The sequence below is a fragment of the Polypterus senegalus genome, chromosome 1 (assembly GCF_016835505.1).
Source record: "Polypterus senegalus isolate Bchr_013 chromosome 1, ASM1683550v1, whole genome shotgun sequence".
NCBI lineage: Eukaryota > Metazoa > Chordata > Cladistia > Polypteriformes > Polypteridae > Polypterus > Polypterus senegalus.
In genome coordinates, this window is record NC_053154.1 from 29614003 (window position 1) to 29634687 (window position 20685).

Here is a 20685-nt window from a genome sequence, read left to right on the forward strand (position 1 = left end):
TGGTTTGATTTTACAACTCCCATAGCTCCTTTCAATGTCTTTAGGTTACTTCAGGCTGACGTCCACAACATATATCTTTAGATGCATCTGTTTTAATGTGGAATAGTTCAGCAGATAACATCAATGTTGTGTCATGAGAAGTTGCCCAATAGTTAGATAAGAAAGTATCTGAGGGTTTTTCTTCAAGATTTGCTGATAATACTGTTTCTTTGATGCTTCTGTTGAAGATATAGATTTTGACATTTAATTTTGAAGAGTACAGTTAAGATTTTCTTTGTCCCTCCTCTCTCACTCCTGTGAGATTTCCAGAAAGATAAACTAAAGTCCTTTGCCTGAAATCAGTTTCTTTGGATATACTGAAAACTGGTATAAAATATTTCATCACAATAGCAGGTGCTGTCTGAGAAGCAAATGCAACTTCACGGCAACAGCTAATAATCTATCAGAGTCAAACCAAAATAGCAGTCCAAAGTTACATCAGCAAATATAATGCCATTATATGAACTGCAAGTTTTTCATGTGCAACAATAAGGTAAAGGTACTGGCTAAAGTGAAGAAGTATGTAATATAAAAATTTGGTCAGAGAGATGACCTCCTCTTATGTATGAATGAATAACAGCTTCCACTTGTGCAGCTGTTCCAGGTGACCAATCTAGATCTTGTGATCTTTGTTTTGTTAATATTACAGATGTTTCTCATCTGCAATATATACTAGTCTCCTACACGTTCTCTGGCACCAGAAAGTATTAAACGCCACAATTATATACCACTTTACTAAAGACAGTTTGTTTCTAAATATATGCATAGACTTTAAGACATGAGTGTTGCCATTTCTCAGATTTTGCCCATTTCTGTTGCACGGGTTCTGTTAGTTTATCATTTACTAAACACTTAAGACAGGTATTTTTAAATTCTTTAGGTGTAATAACAGATGTTTTTGTGAGTGCTTCAGCTTCCTCTTCAGGTGTAGTATTTGCTATAGATAAAGGGACACGTGATGAACAATTGACTGTAACATACTCTGAAACTGGTTTGTACTGAATAGTGAGCTAAAAATGGACGTTTCACATTGAGCCTGAGAGGACTAAGTTGGTCACATGGTCAACGGAACTACCATTGAAGCAAGAACCTCAGATATTGCTCCAGAAATTCCCTTTGTTTTTATTGAAACCTTTGTGGCCTGCCTGATCTGAATCTAATAGGGAAAGTCATGGGTAATTCTTAATCTCTCCTCTTACACATATTTACAGTCTTAAAAATAAAACAAAGTTTCCAACATCATTTTTCTAAGGAACAGTGGAGTGCACAATCCCATTCACCACTCCAAAGTCATAGAGAAACGTACGGTGTAGATATTCAGTTGCTGAATTCACATTTACACACAGTGTTGGCACGTGAATTACATTTCTTATTTAAGAGTGGCTCATTAGAGAAAGCCCAGAACAGTTCTGGAGAGGATACCATACAGCTGGAGTTTCACTTTCTTTTTTGATCACATCACCAACAGGCCAAACTGATCAATCACACTAAAACCAAACTGACCAATCAGATTGCTCAGAGGGGCTGGACACACAGACTTCAATGCTTTATTATATAGTCTGTGTGTGTGTATTTATATATAAAATATTTGGTGACCACAGCATATTCACTGCGAAAATTGCTTTGGCGAATTTCTCTGATCAACACTACTATTTAGCAACTTCTTTTACCACCTTTGCTAAAGATGGCTTGCCATAGCATTGTTATGTTCTGACACCACCTGCTGATCTTTTTGGGTATTATTGGTTTGTAGTATTGTGTACACGTTTTCATTTTGTGAAAGTTTTCAATATTATTATATTTGTTCTGTTTTAGAAATCACACAAACACATTTTCAACTTTATAGGAACATTACAAAGATCCCAGTTTGGAATATGTTCAGCAGTGTCGCAGACGGCTGGGATGCCTGGACGGTCCAAAAGAGGGACAATACCTTCCCTGGGCCACAAGAGGGCAGAAGCCCTGGTCTGCTTGGGGGCCACCAGAACATTGCTGGGAAGCTGATCCCTATGGGAGGACGTGGCCTCTGCCAAGGGGCGCCCAGACGTTACTGGAACCCTGGATGGCAGCACTTCTGTCACACCAGGAAGTGTCGTAGGACAGAGCACCTGGAAACCTTCTGGGTAATTATAAAAGGAGTCGCCTCCCTCCAGTACAGGAGCCGGGGTTGGGAGGAAGGAGACAGAGCTTGTGAGGAGGGGAGTAGAGGTGACAGAGAAAGAGACAGTTGGTGAAGAAGGCATTGTGGTGTTGTTGATTATAAAACATGTGTGTTTTGGACATTCTGGTGTCTGTCTGTCTGTGTCCGGGGGCTGGCTTTCCACAGCAGCTAATTGGATTTGTTTTACCAAATCTCTAATCTGCTTCATTTATTTTACCAGGATTATGATCTGTTACAACATACAGTACGGACTAGTTTGTTGCACACATTATTCAAAAACTTATATATACAGCTGTGTGCCTTTCTAAATGATATCCAGTCAGTTCAGTTTGACACAGGTTGACTCCAATCAAGTTCCCAAGGAAATCTGAAGCAAACAGGATGCACCTGACCACAATATGGATTGCTATAGCAAAGCATGTGAATACTTCTATAAATGAGAGATCTCATTTTTTATTTTTAATAAATATGCTAAGAAATGTGGAAGGGAGAGGAGGAGGAGGTGAACTGTAGCTAAGATAGTACAGACTGTTCAGTGTGCAGAATGGTGGGGCAAACCTTCTCAAACCTGCAGTAAAATCTATTCAGTTGATCAGGTACAGAGGGATTAGTCTGTGGCAGAAGGACTTGCATTTCCGACCCATAATCAGTTTTAAAGTATTCCAGACAAAGGAGCAACAATTGGTGGTGAAACTCTGTTCCACCTTGACCTTATGTCTGTTTTGACACCCTTAACTGTGTCCATTTGATATTTATCTTAATAATAATAAATCTTTACATTTATATAGCACTTTTCTCACTACTCAAAACGCTGTCTACGCATAGATGACTTGGAAGTGAATCCACAACCTCCTTACTGCAAAGCAAGAGCGCTACCACTGTGCCACCTGTATTTGCAAATTACCTTGTTCTCAATTTTGCAGGTTCCTCTTTAACTGTAAGTTTTTCTCTCTTTATATAAAACCAGGGTCTGTCATTATTGTACTTGATGATTGTTTTGTTGGAATAGTTTTCATGTCAAAATCTTACTTAAGAGGAAACTGTGTTCTATACTTACTGTAGGGAACAGACATGTGAGAAAATAGGCAGGTGAAGCTCTACTAGAACAGGTAAGAAGCTACAAGGGTGTAGGATAGAGTTATGCATCCTGAAGGAGCTTAAAAGGAGGTGTAATGAACAGCAGAGGATGTTGGAGCCACCAAAATTTGAGTGTGTGTCTTCACCAAATGAACAAACCAATCCACATCTGTCTGCTGCCACTCAGTTCAGGTATGCCAGCTTCCATAAACTAGCCCTTCCTCAGTGGCCACAACAGATAAACTTGACAGATCTAAACCGGTTTATTGCAAATCAGAGTCTTCATGTAGTGCAGCAGTTCTCAAACTGTGGGAGTGCTGAAGCTGCACAAAGGGGCATTGAATAAATGAACAAGACATCAAAATTCATTTTTTGACATTTTTATTTCAAATTTAAATTTGCAAACATATAATCACAACGAATGCATTATAACTAAAATTAAAATAAAACATTTCTAAGGCATAGATCTAATGACTAATATGTGTCTATTTTAAAGTACACAGCCTGTCCAGGTTTGGTTTGATATTCGAGGTAGACACTTGGAGCTCCTTTTCTATTTGAAGTTTGTTTCTGTGACGAGCGGTGCCTCTGCTGCTGCTTTTATAGTCACATATTTTCAATCAAGAATGTTTGAGATGTATCAGTATCTGTCGCAAACATTCGGGTAACAGTAGACCAGGTGATAATATGGCGGGACTGCACCACATTGGCAGTGTAGCCAATATTGCCAAATTGAGTTAAATAATTTACTGCGTATTGGGTTATTTTCATGATACAACTGACAGCGGTATAATATTTGTCGGACGAAAATACGTTCGCCTCGCGCAGATTGACTTCATCGGTGTCCTTGTTTACAAGATTTTTAAAAATTGAAACATATTTAATCGTTTATTTACATAAAAAAATAATTAAATAAGAATAAATTATTTATTCTTTGTTTTTGGGATTAGAATTACTACCAAAACCACACAAGGCATTTTAACAGTTATTAAAGCACTTTAAAAAAATAAATTGCAAATATTTCATCAAAGTTACTCAAACACATGCAGATCTTATGGAAGTAAAAATGATAGGATACTGCGACACCGCACGAGCATCATACCTTTGTTAGTTGTATCAGGGGTTATTCTCATCTATCTTATATTATGCAGGGTGCACAGAATTATTCCAGGTATTAAAGGGGGGTTGCGAAATATGAACGTTTGAGAACCGCTGCTGTAGTAAATGATCTTCTGGCAGTGGTAACAGGTCCACAAAGGCCGACACTCCATATGTGCTTACCGACCAGCGTTGTTTGAAGATTATGTGCTTCCCTCTTGGATGATGTCAGTGTCGCGACTTGACCTGTGAGAGAAGATGCAGGTGAAACTCCACATAGTGGGGTGAGACATTGCATGGGGGACTGCAGTGTTGGGACAGCGACCCCCCCTTGTAAAGAAAGAGCTGTGTCTCCAAAGGTTAACAGTGGGATTTGATTACAGTGATCCCTCCTTGAATGAGGGGGTTGCATTCCAGAAACCCCTGCAAAGGGTGAAAATCTGCGAAGTAAAAACCATATGTTCATATGGTTATTTTTATATATTTCAAGCCCTTATAAACTCTCCCACACTCTTATAAACATTTCCAGCACAGTTATACAGAATAAACCCTTTATATTCTCTTAGATATTAGGTACGATTCATTGAAATTCTGAATGTAAACACACTGTTTATGTACAGTTAAACCTAAATATTATTTTAAAGATATCGAGCGTCTCTGATATCACATATGTTACAGCCATTACGATAGACAGGCCACCAGCAATAAATACGAACAATGCAAGAAAAATTGTATGCAGTAAAATGTGTGTACAGTGACATTAAACGTACATACATGTACTAACTACTGTATGTAGATAATTATTTATGGTTACTCACCAACAATGACACGATGACTTGTCCAATAACGATGAGCTTAGTTTTACTGCACAACAAAGGAGAGCGTTACAGCTCTTCTAAAGGAGCCTCTTCAGGCGACTGTGTAGCACCGCCGTTGTTCTTCTTCCAGCAGTCTTCAATCCAAATCCCTAAAGCAGATTCCATCTGGACTACCGCCTTATTACATCCACTTACAACTCGTTTTGCGCCCTAGTTAAAGGACACTGCAGCTGTAGATCTTATATTCTTTTTCTACTTTTTATATAAAAAGAAAAAAAGAGGACTCATTGATGCCGTAATGGTGTCCTACAGCGGTGTAGCTGTTCCCTTCCTTCAACATATCAAAAACTTTTCGGTAATCGTTACCATCTTCCATTGGCGCTTGGGCGCGGCCCCTGAAGCAGTAGCAGGAGCAGATCGTTTTGGAGCCATAATGAAGGGCTTGACTATGCACAAAGATAAACACAAAAGAGCACAAAAGTTAACGCTTTACGCAGCGAAACACGTTGATGCTGAATAAGCGACACGAAACTTCCTGGTTAATGCAATGGAATTGAAGTCGGTGCTCCGTAGCTGAGCCAATCAGCACACAGGAACTTAACTCCATGCTCTGGTTGGGTAAATTCTCAGCCATCCGCCAAAAGCGTCCCTTGTATGAAATCAACTGGGCAAACCAACTGAGGAAGCATGTACCATAAGTAAAAAGACCCATTGTCCACAGAAATCTGTGAAGCAGCAAAAAATCTGTGAAATACATTTACATATGCTTACATATAAAATATATGATAGAGTGAAGCCGCAAAGAGTCCTTTCTTAAAGAGCCAATAAATGGTCCTTTCAAGGACCATTGAAGAGCTACTCTTGTCTGTGTGTAAGTTTTTCCTCTGCTGTACTTTGCCTTCTTAAATAATATAATCTAGGTTTCTCAAAAAACTCCAAGACCTTTGAGCACAGATCATCATGTAGTCACTATACAGCCTCACTGTTCTATATTTATGCATTGCTTTCATTTCTAGTTTATCAAATTTCAGTTTCTGTCTATATGAGGGGACAAGAAATATCATGACATGGTTAGAGATGCCCACAGGGGTCTGTAGAATGGGATGGTAGGCATCTGATATGTTACCTCCTCTCTATAGCACATTTTACTAGCAGTTGTAGGGGTGTTCAAATACCAAGATGGAATTATTAGTCACTAAAGATAATAACTGTGGAATCTGGAATTTATTCTCAGCAGCCCAAAGCTGAATTGAAACAATGGCACTTGATTGAGGTGGAACATAAACGCCATTCAGATGACAGATGCAGATTTACTCACCGGATACAACAGTTTGCAAATAATTTTCAGAATGTCCACAAGAGGTGAGAAGCTTCTTACCAGCACTTTAACATAATGTGCACCATGCGCCACCATATTTGCGTTTGACGCAGAAACTTAAACTTTGATCAGCTCTTTAGAAGATTACATCCATCAAGACTGGCAGCCTCATCGCCAATTAAATTAGTCAATCGTGACACCGCACGGTGATCGGACGTTTGTTACATGGATGCCTGATAAAGGTGGACGAAAGCCAAGTCTCCAATACGTTGTCGGACACCGTATACTCCTGAAACTGAAAACAGTACCGGCTCTACCACTCTGCTTTCTCCCGTTAGTGCTGAAGGCGCCTCCGTCCTCTGCTTTTAGCTTCTCTGTCTCCCTGAGAGATACCAGCTTGTATCTCTGACTGATGTCCGTTTGCGGTGAAGAAATAATCCAGCTATTTTATTTTTGCCAACAAATGGTATTAGTGAAACAACGAACTACATTAACGACAAAAATGACAAAACTAACAGAGACATCCTTGCTGTTTTTATTCGGCTTATTTTTTAAATTTGCATACTCTTTATTTCTACTGTTTAATTAACATACGTTTGCATTTACACACCAGTACATGGAATTTAAGAAATACGTGCAATGAGTTACTTATTTTGCAGTTATTTAGCACACATAGGTGTGCGTATATGAGGTGTGGATTTATTTTTAGCAAATTAGAACAAGTGGTAACGTTTAAAATTGGAAACTTAGATTAATTTTCAAACATTATGTTTTTGCATACTAAAGGATGCAATTTGTTAACATTCTGAAGTCAAAAGAATTAAATTTTAGCCCAGTCTAACCATCTGTGGAAAACATCATTTTAATTTAAAATTAAACAACAAATGACAAGCCAAGTGTCTTCACAATTAACAAATAAAACAAGAAACAGCTGAGCAGACATTTTGTACAGTGTTCTTATAGAATCTCCTCACTGTGTTCCTCGGGCACAATAATAAACTGCCGAGTCAGCTTCTGTCAGGCTCCGCATTTCCAAGGACAGCGAGCTGCTCGACTATGTTATGGTGAACCGACCCTGGACTGAAGAGGCGTAGCCTGTGCTCCCACTGTAGCCAATGTACCCCAGCCATTCTAGTGTCCTTTGAGGAAGTTGACGAATCCAGTTTGTATAGTAGCTGCTGTCCGTTAGTGAATACCCCGAAACCTGACACGTGAGCGTCAGAGAACTCCCCGATCTGACTGCTTCAGAAAAGGACGACGGGGTTAGGGTAACACTGCCGCAAGTACCTGAAGAGAAAGAATAAATGTTTATTACAGTGTTAACCATAACCACGTGAAGAACAGGTACATATTTAAAAAGCAAAATACATACATGGTAATAATATAAGGAAACATATATATTGCCCCATATATCTCATTTTAAAAGAAAAAGAGGGAAATCCTTTATTTGTATATGGAATCTCTGTTTCTTTTTTAAAAATGTTTCATTATTTGGTTTTCAGTTTTATATACGGTTATCTTATTTGAATAACAGCTACGTATGTTACTAATGCAAATCTAAATTGCATGTGTTACCTCACTTCCTGGTGTTAAATGGTTATACACTAAAGGTGTTCAAAGTTCGGGAGGTTTTATTTTAATAGATATCAGCACAGTATATGCATATTTTTCCTTATGCAACGACAGTTAATTGTACACACAGTTCACGTTTGCAGGAAAAGCTGTATGTATATACGTGGAATATATTCATAACACCCTGTGAGAAACTCAATGCTGACTCGCCCTTCAACACAGTTGGTTATAATTGCAAGACAGAAAAGCAAATTATCTATTTCAGAATGGGGAATTTTTGATTGCCTTAGAAAAAGAGCCGCAAGAGCTGATAATGAACGTAGAAAAAAACCCAAAATGAACAAAAAAGAGCTGCATATAATAATAAATAGAATTGTCCAATAAACGAAAAAGAGGAAAATATCGAGAACAATATTTGGACAAAGATGCAAAAAAGCAATGTTTATAGAATGTAAGTTAGAGAATAAAATAATTCATAATATTGTTTTTGACAAGGCATTAATGTAATTTATTTTTTTATTTACTTTTTACAATTTATAACGTTTTACTTTTTTACTTCTACTTTTTACTATGTTTAATTATTCATTGATATTTAAGATAGACAGTTGTAGTGACATATTCAAGAAACTGATTTTCTATCTATAATAACTAAGGACCAAACCGTCTTCCTCCCACACCCCGCATACTCTTCTATATACCATCTATTTAAATACAATCACTTTCTCTAACAGAGTGCCCCAATGTCCATCGAGCAGCACAGCCTCAGGGGTTGGCAAGCAAGTTGAGCGCAGGGTGCTGAGCCCCTTAATGTATGTATGTGTGTATGTATATATATATATATATATATATATATATATATATATATATATATATATATATATATATATATATATATATATATATATATATATATATATATAATATAGTGATGGTCAACAGGCATAGGCTGGGGTCCTGGGACTGAGATTGTGCATGAATCATTACCTCGCCAGGACACCTTCATACTGAATGGCCAAGAAGAAAGGAAGGTTATTCCCAATCTTTGCTGGGAGGTTGGCAGAAAGTGGCAACCTCTGAGTGAATATGCTGGTGTCCTGGCTGAGATGGAGCATGATTTCTTACCTGAATGGGGTTGGGTATTGTAATGGAGGGACAGGGGGAGGTGATCTATTCGAACCAGTGGCTCCCCTGATACAATAGAGGGCAGCATACTTGGACTAGGATTCCCACATCAATCAGGCTATGCCCTAGCACTGGAAGCTCTCTCAGGTCCAAAATAAAAGCAGCTGCTCAACCTCATCCAGGCAAGTAGGAGTCAGGTAAGAGGGTGGCTAAGGCTTCCCTGGGAGGAGTGGAGGAGAAGCAAGAGAGATAGGGAGAGAGAAAAGAATTTGGATTTGCATTGGTGTTTATTAAAGAAGTCCTTGGTAAGGTAATTTATAACAATAAACCTTAAACTTACACCAGGGACTTGTGTAGTTTTGGTTGTGTCTGAGGTTTGGGGTACTGCAATGCTCCCTACTGGTCACTATCTAACATATAAAGCAGAGTCGATGTATGTATGTCTACCATACAAATCTGCACAGGGTGTCCGATCGGCACCAAACTGGGGATGGGGCTCCTTTGTGACCAGGAGAAGGTCATGGGGTATGTTTGCTTGGGAAAAATGCAATGCTCCCTACTGGTCACTATATATATATATATATATATATATATATATATATATATATATATATATATATATATATATATATATTCTCTTGCCTTATTCCCTTCCATCTCACTAACTAGATCTCTCTCACCAAGGCCCTACTCGACACTCATGACTTTATAACTCCTCCAATTCACACTGACTCAACTAATTTGGATACTGCTATACCAACACTATTTCTCCCATACTCATTTGTTCCACTGTGCAACATCTTAAGCTTCTTCCCCATCCTCTTGTCTTATTCCTCTTCTATCTCATTTCCTGCACACACAACACTCCCCCTTTCCTCCTTTCTATCAAATTTGCCAACTCTCTTCCTTTCCCAATTATTTTTCCAACATTCAGTGTCTCCATTCTTACCTATAACTTTCTCTTTTATTTCCCCTCCACTCTCTTCTTCTTCTTCTGGACTAATTTATTTAGATGAGTCTGCTCTTGGCCAGGTAGCTGTCATTTAATTCTCACAAGTGTTACATGAGGCCCCTCCATATTGTGAACAGCATTTTCTAAATCTGATTGGAATGGATTAATTCCATCATTAAGATTTTGGCTAAAGTTTTACAGCCAGATGCTCTTCCTGACACTAAGTAACAGCAAGTGGAAGCACAGACCAGTGGTGTCTCACACACGCACATAGCTTTTTACAAACACCAGAAGATAAAAAAAAGCCAAAAATCTTCAGGTAAGTTCAGCTGGAGTAAATCTGACATCTGGCGAGGAAAAGTAACCAAAAGTGAGAAGTCCAAGTACAAAGTAGATCATCCAGAGGGTGGTGAAAGTTTAAAACTGATGGTCTCCTAGTCATTCAGTGAACGCAGAAAGCACCAAAACCACTACAGAAAGGGAAAAAGATAAACTCAGTGCTAAACGTAAGTTACATCTCTTCTTTGCCTGTCAAGAGTACATTTACATGTTGTATGTCCTGTAGCATGTACAGTTCAGGTTTTCCTGCTGACAATAAAGACAACTTCACCTGCCAAAAGTGCTTAGTTAATTTGGGTTGGTTGAGTAAATATGCGAATTGGATGACCACATTAGGAACCTGATAGCTATTAGGCATACCAAAAATTGGATTGACTCAGTTTGTTTAGATTATTCGGCTATTTCTGATTCGGCTTTAGTCTCTCCAGGTTTCACTGTAATCAGTGCGCAGCTGAAATCAGCAGCACCAATTTAGCCACAGGGCGAGTGGGTAACAATGAGATGGAGGTCAAGATGCCAAAACTAGTCCCTCGGCACCCAATTCAGACCCAGAACAGATTCTCAGCACTCTGCAGCATGCCTATGGATACCGAGAATAAGAAAGTTCTCATAATTGATCATTCCATATCTTGCAGAACTTTAGAATTCAAAACTATGTTAAACCAGCAGTTAATGTTAAATGCTACCCAGGGGCGAAGATTTCTGACATACAAGCCCAAATGGATTGTGTCACAGACGATGAAGTATGTACCTTATTGCTGCATATTGGCACTAACAATATTTATTTACAGAAATCTGAAGTATTCAAAGGTAGTTTTGCTGCCATATTTTGGGAGAATACAAAAGATCCTCTCCAGTTAGGATGAAGACCATCTATTTTGAAAAATCCAGGCCTTTCCCAAAAATCATCCCAAACTGTTCACAAAAGCTTTGCTTTTACTTGCACACCAGGTTTCTTCTTCTTTTTCAATGAGAAAATTAAAAATATAAGATCCCAAGATCTCAGCATCACAGTGCAAACCGCATACTAGCTTGGTAGACCCTGTCTCACATTCCATTAAACACTTTAGAAATTTGAATCCCGTGACAGAACAGGAGGACTTAACTTTAACTTCTAAAATGAAACCTCCTTCTTGTTTCCTAGATTCAGTGCCAACAAATCTAGTTAAAAATGCAATGTATGTTCTTGCAGCACCTATTCTTAACATTATCAATAGTTGATTATTGCATGGCACAGTACCTGATGCACTAAAAGTGTCAGTCATCAAACCATTACTTAAAAAGTCAGACCTAGACACACATGTACTTAATAATTATAGACCCATATCAAATTTACCCTTTCCCTAAAAAATACTTGGAAAAAGAAGTCGCCAATCAGCATCAGTCACACCTTACGCATTACAATTTATTTGAGAAATTCCAGTCTGGTTTCCGGCACTGGTTATAGTACAGAAACGGCACTAACGCATATTGTAAACAACTTTCTGATATCCTCTGATGATGGAAATTCCACTGTAATTATGGTGTTAGACTGAAGCACAGAGTTTGACACCATTGACAATTGCAATAAAACATAAGTAATAATGAAAGATATAATTTTTTACTAACTCTCACCTATTCTGTTTCTCATCTTGGTACTACTGCCAAGTTTTCTTCCTGCCTCAGGAAAAGTCATCTCTGATGGAGTAGCACTGGGTAGAATGGTCCTTTCATCCTATTGGCTGACCCAGCACTGACTCAGCTGTGGAACGGCCAGTAGGAGAGAAGCAGCTTGATGGCTGAGGTCTTCCAGGACTCTGAACTAACCTGAATCATATTATGTGATATCATCTACTCTTGTATTTTGCTCTGTACTTGTAATATTACTATTGTACTGTTGTATTGTATTGAGGATTACTATTGTCCTGTTCTGTGTATTGTATTGTATTTACCCCTTTTTTTGTCACCCAGTACACGTCCAACCTACCTGGAAAGGTGGTCTCTCTTCCAATTGCCCTTCCAGAGATTCCTTCCATTTTTTTCCATACAAGGGTTTTTTTTTTGGGAATTTTGTATTGTCTTCATAGAGAGTTAAGGCTGGGCACAGTCAAAAGACAGGGCTCGTTAAAACCCATTGCGGCACTCATTGTGTGAGTTTGGGCTATACAAAAATAAATTGTATTGTATTGTATAACCCTTTCTGTTTATCCAGTCTTGGGACTGGCAACATGTTGGGCTGGTTTATTCATTTTTTCAATTCAACTTTTTACAATATAATGCATAATTATGAATTTGTGAGCCTATCTCAGTGCCACATAAAACACTGGCAGGAACCAGCATGAATGAAAAATAGTTCATCCAAAGGCATATTCCCTCACACACCATAAGCGTGACCAAATTAGGAATCTCCAATCCACCTCTGTTCTTTTTTGGGAAGAAAATTAAAAATGTAATGACAATAGATTTGGGCAAAATAAAACTCCTCATGCAATATCTGGATCATCATTTAAACATCAGCGTATTGTGTAACCATGCCACCTATAGGATAAGTCACACATTTCTGTATTTCTATTAGAGGTATTTTATACAAATGTATTTTGCAATGCAATGATGCAATGACTTGTTCCAGCCTGGCTGTGCTGAAGGAAAGGAAGATAACCCAACTGCATAAGACACATACTCTCATATATTAACTAAAGGAAAATTTAGCCAGCTTTAAAATAAACTTGCTTCCCTATTCAAAGTGGAAGAAATCTATAGTAGCTGAAGAAAACACTCAGACACAGAGAGAGCACTTTAATGGATAGGGGAAGGAATGTGTACCCAGTAATCTGGAGGTATGTGGCAGCTCAGTATCATACTTTTTCACATGATATTTAAAATAAGTTAAGTGCATTGGATCGATGGTAATAAAATTATTTACACCAACATTTAAAAATATCTGTCTAAAAACAAACTGCTCACAGGCAGAAGAAAGAATTTAGGAAATATTTTCAAAATATTCAACTTATTGTTTTCAATATGGAGTGGCATGGTGGTGCCGTGGTAACATTGAATCCTTGCTGTAAGGAGACCAGTATTTATGTCTTGGCCGTCCCTGTGCAGAGTTTGCTTGTTCTCCTTGTGTATGTGTGGGTTTCCTCTGGGAATTCCAGTTTCCTCCCACAAACCAAACACATCCAGGTTAGGTGGACTAAATTTGCAGTGATCCTGTGATGAACTTGCACCCTGCCCATAGGATTGTTCCTGCCTTGTGCCCAATGCTTGTTTGAATAGGCTTCAGCAGCAGCCCCTGCACAGGGTTAAGATGGAATAGAAAATTGTATGGCATTTTCAATATCGTTTGGTGATCATCAAGCTAAGTTACAGCAGTTTTCCTATGTCACATTGACTATTGTAGTCTACGCATGAGTTAATGTTTTCACTTCAGACACAGTTTTTAGATTAGAAACCTAAAATTTGCACAGACCCAGATGAGAATTCCTGTAATTTAGAATTGTTAAACAAAATACCAGCCTAATATGTTTTTTAAAATGTAAAGTGTTACTTTAAAATCATTATCAATGTATTCCTGATTGCTAATTATTAATGTAGTGAGAAGTGAGAAGCAAAATGACACCTTTTATTGTTTTCATTAATCTAATTCTACATAACAGAAAATGCAAATAGTGAAATTAAAGCCCTTGTTTTTTTCCGCATAGTTTGTCAAGCTGTATGCCAAATGAATCCGCAAACAGGAGCGACAACAATCTTGTAAGATATTTTCACAGAATCTCCACACTGTGGATGACGGACACAGTAGTAGACTGCCGAGTCCGCAGCTGTCATGCTCCGCATTTCTAGAGACACCGAGCTGCTGGACCTTGTAATGGTGAACCGGCCCTGGACTGACGAAGCGTAGACTGCAGAGCCGTGGCAATTAATGTACGACAGCCATTCCAGGATGCTTCCTGGGAGCTGACGAATCCAGTCTGTAGCGTAGTTGCAATCGGTTAGCGAATACCCTGAGATCTGACAGGTTAGTGTTAGAGAACTCCCCGGTCTCACTGTCTCAGAGGAGGACGACGGGGTTAAGGTAACGCCGCAGCAAATATCTGAAAATATAGAAAAATATATGTTATTATTATTATTATTATTATTATTATTATTATTATTATTATTATTATTATTAATCTCCGTGTACTATTGAAAAGTGTCGTTTTAAATGAAAAAGGACATACATGGTAATAATATAAGAAAGCATATGGAAAGCCGCAGATGTCTCATTTTAATAAAGAACAGGCTTATTTTACTTGATCTGGAAACCTGTCTTGTAATGCTCCACAACTTGCTGTTCGAGAGTATAAGGACTCACCGTTATGTGATTTGCATAATACACGGAAAAACGATTTATGTAAATGTAAGTGGCAAATTAATGCGCAACATTTTTTTTAAATCCTTAATCGAAAGATGCCAATAAGACCACAAATAATTCAGAATATGCAATATTTGTGCTGTATTTTTATTGCAACTTCGCAGTTAAACGCATATACAAAATGCATTTTTTAACTAAATGGTGCAGGTGAAATAAATGCCGCCAGTAAGTGGCAGCCAACAAGTTTGTTTTGCCGGTGTTTTTTCCAAGATAATGACATGTAGATTAATTATGTTTCAGCGGAAAGTCTGTTATTTTACAAAGTAGCTGAAGTCACAAACAACTCAGAAATGTACAAAGAAGAAAGGAAGAATTGCACTTTAATAATCCATATTCAACAAATCATTTACAATATCAGCAACATAGCAAACAAAGAAAACCCCAACTGACCCCAAAAAGAAAACAATAATTCATATTTCAAATAAGAAAATTCAACTATAAAAAAATGAACTTTGTAATTATTATCTTCAATTTTACACATTGCCTCAGGAACACAACATTTTTCCTCAAAAGAATTCACATTTGCAGTAGAAGAAACAAAGAAAGAAAGAACTTTTTTTAACTTCGTATTGAAACTTTATTAGTCAATACTCACAAATCACGCACAATATCAAAAGTAAAGCAAACAAAGAAAACCCCAAATCACCCCAAAAAGAAAACCATACTTAATTCATATGTCAAATAAGAAAAATCATCTCATTATTTTCAACTTTACAAATTGCCTCACAACCACACCATTTTTGCCCAAAATAATTCACGTTTGCATTCATTCTGTAGAATTTATATTCCAAATACACTCTGGCTTTTACAAGTACTTGAAATATTCTTATCATCATTTATCATTTTCTGGATTTATAAATGGCCAGCTTGGCCTGTCCAATGATGAAATTACCAATCTGACATTCATCTTGATTATTCTTATTTACATTAACACCATAAATAAATAATAAATACACAATCATTAAAAGGCAAGTTAAGAACAATAAAAACAGAGTTAAGAACATTTAAAAGAGCTGTAAATCTAGAAAGAAATAACACACATTTATAGCATTGCATACTCTTAAAAATAAAGGTGCCAAAGTGGTTCTTCAGAGCGATGCTGTAGAAAAGAAAGAACGTGAATTCTTTTTAAACACAAACATGTAACCATGGGATTCTTTAAGGACTGAGTTGAATATCAGAGGCAAAAAAAACTATAAGAATTCCTCTTTTATCTTGGGATTGTGTAAAGCTGTGGAATAAATTGTTGAATTGTGTGTCCTTGTGGTAATGGGAGAAAATGAACTTTCTGCCTCTGTGTAGGGTTGGAGGCTGAATGTTTTCCTTGAGAAACTCTAGTCTAGAGGAGGAGCACCATATTGGAGGAGTGAAGCTGTGATGGGAGTAGGTTGGCAAATTAAGAATTGAAGGATTGAAATGTTCATGCAGAGATAAGCACTCCACACATTAAAACCCTGACACCGATAGGGCCATAGGGTTCTATTTGGTGTGTTGCCTCCTTGACTTCAGTTGTTGAATCCTCCTCCTGTTCCAGCAAATCAATGGACCGTTAATGTGAGATATGGAGGATGTTACTTTTTTTAATCTTTTTTTTAATTTTTATTTTTATGGAATATTGTATATTTATGAGGTTCCATAGTTGTATGTTGTGTAACCTGGAACCAGGAAAAAGACCCTATGCCTGAAAAAAAGAAAGAAAGAATGTTGAGTTGTTTTACTTCGCAGTTCATTAGATGACATAGTTGGTAATATGTTATTAATTTGTACTTTTATATTTTGGTCCATATTTTGTGTAATGTTTGTGTCACAAATTTTATTATTATTATTATTATTATTATTATTATAAAATGTTAATGGTTGTGTCAATAACTTGATTACTGTTAAACGACTGGGGCTGCAACCTTGATCTTGATGTTAATCAAAAGCTTGTGATACATGGTTGTGAAGGATATACTTTGGGTAGAAGAGCCTCTGCGGTTTACATCTTTCTTGCATCAAACTGCTTGAGAAGGCAACATGATTGGATGAAAAAGAACAGTGATGAAATCTACTGAGCATGAAGGTCATTGTTGAGGCTGCCCAAGAAACAGAAACTTACCTGTATTCCTATCCTTACAAGAAACTGATTGCTATGATCGCAAAATACAGTGCTATGCACCATAATGGCACAAAACTGAACTCCAGTGACAACATCTGTGTATCAAGCCAAACACAGGATGTGCTTCAATGGCCACGGAGTGGCTGGCTAATACTAAAGCTCATTGACATGCCACACATACTCCATGATACAGAATGCAAAAACAACAATGTGAGAGAAATATATACTGACAAATGAGGAGATTGTCCAATACTCACAACTACCTTCCAAATACTTTTTCTTACATTTCTTTTACATCCTTCCATCCATTTTTGGCCGAGCACTACTCTTGAAAGTTAGGTCAATGGGGTGGTATTTTGTTCATACTGAAAACAAAAGAGTTTGAGACCAAAATACTCTATATGCACTACCATTATTTGAAGTACACATCTTCTATATCATTATTATTATTATTGATATATTTTATATTTGTGTATATTTGTTTATTAAATGCATCTCCAAATGCATTCTGTAATGTGGTTCATTTAGTAATACACAGTAGTGTCTTTAAGGTTACTTTCTTGTTGCTTTGTGCAACCACTGCTTTTAACTAACCCTATAGAGATTTTCAATAAATTTAATATTCTGATATATGACTGACACATTCCAGTCTGTTACCTAAAGCTTGACAACTCATTAAAGTCATTATGAATCCAGGAATTGCAGAGGATATTTGAACGTTTTTGAGAAGGACTGTTTGGCAGACAATTGACTTATTTGATTTTAAGAATAATAGTAAAAAAGAACAAAGATGATGATCATAGTTTGAACAGCCTTCTAAGCTTGGAGAGCATCTCTTTAGGGCTGTTACCAGTATTTCAACTGATGCTGCTAGCACAGACGCAAGCCCGTGACACTGGATCAATTGATGTCTGTATAACTGACAGATAAATGGCATTGACTTAAAGAGTACCCTATTAAACCTGGAAACCTGGATGGCACACCAAGATTGCTTCCGGGTGCTCACCTGACACTTCCGCCACACCAGGAAGTGTCGTTGGACAGAGCACCTGGAGCACTTCCGGGTAATTATGAAAGGGGTCACCTCCCACCAGTAGAGGAGCCAGAGTTGGGAGGAAGGAGCTTGTGAGGAGGGGAGTAGAGGCGACTATGATGATGCGGGTTCATTCTATACTCCCATTCAGCTTCTGGGAGCTCTTGAGCTCGACACCATCAGTAATGTCACCAATGAGCTAGGCAGTGGGGCACAACAAATTGAGCAAGGGGATGGTGCAGAAAGTGCAAAGTGCTTTTATTGAAAAACTAACAAAACAGTGTTTAAATAAATAGTGCAGTGCATCAAAACCTTCAAATAAATAATCCATAAAATGAGTGATGAGTGGAGGTTAAAATCCATTAGAAAAAAAAACCAAAACACAACAAGGTTAAAACAATGGCTGGAAGCTATCCTTTTATAAATAAAGCCAAGTGCCTTCTTACTACTGGTGCTTGGCAACTCCCTTGTTTCTCCCATTCAGGCAATATACCAGGGGAGTCACCCTTGCTGCAACTGACCTGCTCAGCCTGCTTCTGCTGATTGGTTCGACTCACTGACCCCTAGCTATGGTAGGTTCCAACAAACAGAGACTTGGGCTCCCCAGCGACCATGGGGCTTTCACTTACCAAGTCCCAATTTCTGCTGCCTTCTGCAGCCTTACGCGGTGAGTCATCTGCCTTCCGATCACTCCAACTCTTCACAATAAACTCAGCAGGAGTGACCACTACGACTGCTTCTCGGGTGTCGGCCAAACACCCAGGCTCCCTGCTCAGCTGCACGCAAGCCTACGCTCGCTTACTCGCTTGCTCCCTTGCACCGGCTTTCTCTTCCTGCCTTCTCCTGTTCTCTCCTGTTCTCTCTTTTCTTTCACTCGTAGCCGCCTTGTGGTTCTATTTATTATGGGGACATTGATCAGCTGTGGCAATCAGCAGCCCCGGGAACAATTGCGGATGCGGACGACTCCTCACCTGTGCACTTAAGCGAGGTTCGTACGCATTAAGAATTCCCCCAGAATCCGCTTCCACCACACTACCAAGAGAAAGAGACAGTTGGTGAAGAAGGCATTGTGGTGCTGTTGATAATAAAATGTGTGTGTTTTGGACATTCTGGTGTCTGTCTGTCTGTGTCCGGGGCTGGCTTTCCACAGCAGCTAATTGGATTTATTTTACCAAATCTCTAATCTACTTCATTTATTTTACCAGGATTATGATCTGTTACAATGTACGCTACAGACTAGTTTGTTGCACACATTATTCAACAACTTATATATACAGCTGTGTGCCTTTCTAAATGATATCCAGTCTGTTCAGTTTGCCACAGGTTGACTACAATCAAGTTCCCAAGGAAATCTGAAGCAAGCAGGATGCACTTGACCATAATATGGATTGCTATAGCAAAGCATGCAAATACTTCTATAAATGAGAGATCTCATTTTTTATTTTTAATAATAATATGAAATGTGGAAGGGAGAGGAGGAGGAGGTGGACTGTAGCAAAGGTAGGACAGACTGTTCAGTGTGCAGAATGGTGGGGCAAACCTTCCCAAACCTGCAGCAAAATCTATTCAGTTGATTAGGTGCAGAGGGATTAGTCTGTGGCAGAGGGACTTGCATTTCATACCCATAATCAGTTGTAAAGTATTTCAGACAAAGGAGCAACAATTGGTGGTGAAACTCTGTTCCAGCTTGACCTTATGTCTGTTTTTGACACCCTTAACTGTGTCCATTTGATATTTATCATAATAATAATAAATCTTAACATTTATATAGCACTTTTCTCACCACTCAAATCGCTGTCTACGCATGAATGACTCAGAAGTTAATCCACAACCTCCTTACTGCAAAGGAAGAGCGCTACCACTGTGGTACCTGTATTTGTAAATGGCCTTGTCCTCATTTTTGCAGGCTTCCTCTTTAACTGTAAGTTTTATCTCTTTATATAAAACCAGGGTTTGTAATTATTGTACTTGATGATTGTTTTGTTGGAATAGTTTTCAGGTCAAAATCTTACATAAGAAGAAACTGTGTTTGCATACTTATTGTAGGGATTCCATCCAGACTACCACCTTATTACATCCACTTACAACTCATTTTGCACCCTGGTTAAAGGACACTGCGGCCGTAGATCTTATATTCGTTTCCTCCTTTTTAAATAAAAAGAATCGTGGACTCATTGATGCTGTAATGGTGTCCTACAGTGGTGTAGCTGTTCCCTTCCTTCAACATATCAAAAGCTTTTAACTTTTCGGCAATCGTTAGCATCTTCCGTTGGCGCTTGGGCATGGACCCTGAAGCAGTAGCAGGAGCAGATCATTTTGGAGCCATAACGAAGGGCTTGACTATGCACAAAGATAAACACAAAAGAGCACAAAAGTTAACACATTACACAGCGAAACACGTTGATGCTGAATGAGCGAGATGAGACTTCCTGGTTAACGCAGCGGAATCGAAGTCGGCGCTCCATCACTGAGCCAATCAGCACACAGGAACTTAATGCCATGCTCTGATTGGGTAGGTTCTCAGCCATCCGCCAAAAGCGTCTCTTTAATGAAATCAACTGGGCAAACCAACTGAGGAAGCATGTACCATAAGTAAAAAGACCCATTGTCCGCAGAAACCCGTGAAGCAGTGAAAAATCCGCAATATATATTTAGATATGCTTAC